General features: G+C 52.7%; 1 non-coding gene across 1 annotated transcript; it reads left to right on the forward strand.

Annotated features, from left to right (window-relative positions):
- The first annotated feature begins 278 nt into the window (after positions 1–278).
- Positions 279–445, forward strand: LOC121856736. Its single transcript, XR_006087042.1, has one exon. It is a non-coding gene; the product is annotated as a 5.8S ribosomal RNA (ribosomal RNA).
- The last annotated feature ends 411 nt before the right edge of the window (positions 446–856 follow it).

The raw sequence follows: 856 nt of genomic DNA on the forward strand, positions 1-856 counted from the left end.
AATAGGTACCACCACGCTGTAGGTGGACCACACTCGGGCGAGAGCGCGAAGACCGGAGGAGGAGGACGGACGGGGCTTTGGACGGCTGCCCGTCCGTTCCTTACTACCGGCGAATAAGCCTCTTGACCCAAAAAGAGTGAAATTCAAGTGTCAAAAAACAACAACAACAAGCCGTCCGGCCATACCCAAACCACAAACTTGGGCTATGTCTGTCAAACCCTTTCATTGAGACTCGACCTGTGATGGTTAGTCGCAAAAAGACCAAATGGCAAATACACAACTCTTAACGGGGGATCACTCGGCTCGTGGGTCGATGAAGACCGCAGGAAACTGCGTGTCGGTATGTGAATAGCAAGAATACCAGATACATCGACAAGTTGAACGCATATTGCGGCGGCGGCGGCAGCCATATGAGCTTGTCGCCGCCACTCCTCTACGAGGGTCGGAAATATACATCCATCGGTTGCTGCGAGTTCGGTGCCTGCTGACTGTCTCCCCGACACGAAGCTAACCCGAACAAGATTCACCTTGAGGTTTAATCGCCCTTACTTGGCAGGCGTGCCATAAAAACAAGCCTATCACTAGCAGGTCCATGGGCTTGGCGCACCTGATCGCCACATAAAATAAGGCACACATGTGTGTCAATCCGGTGACAGTTGTCGCCCTGCTCCAAATATGGAGCGCTCTTTTCTGCTGTCACAGAGACACGAATGGCCGTCGGCCGCTCATGGCTGATGCTGCACATGTTCTAAGAGGCACTCCATCCCACGAAGAGGAAACGAAACCGGGTCGGATATCTTTTAAGTAAGCCCCGCCGGAATTTCGTCTATCACCTCGAAAAGAGTGCTTGGCATGC

The sequence above is a fragment of the Homarus americanus genome, unplaced genomic scaffold, assembly GCF_018991925.1.
Source record: "Homarus americanus isolate GMGI-L3 unplaced genomic scaffold, GMGI_Hamer_2.0 scaffold34551, whole genome shotgun sequence".
Lineage (NCBI taxonomy): Eukaryota > Metazoa > Arthropoda > Malacostraca > Decapoda > Nephropidae > Homarus > Homarus americanus.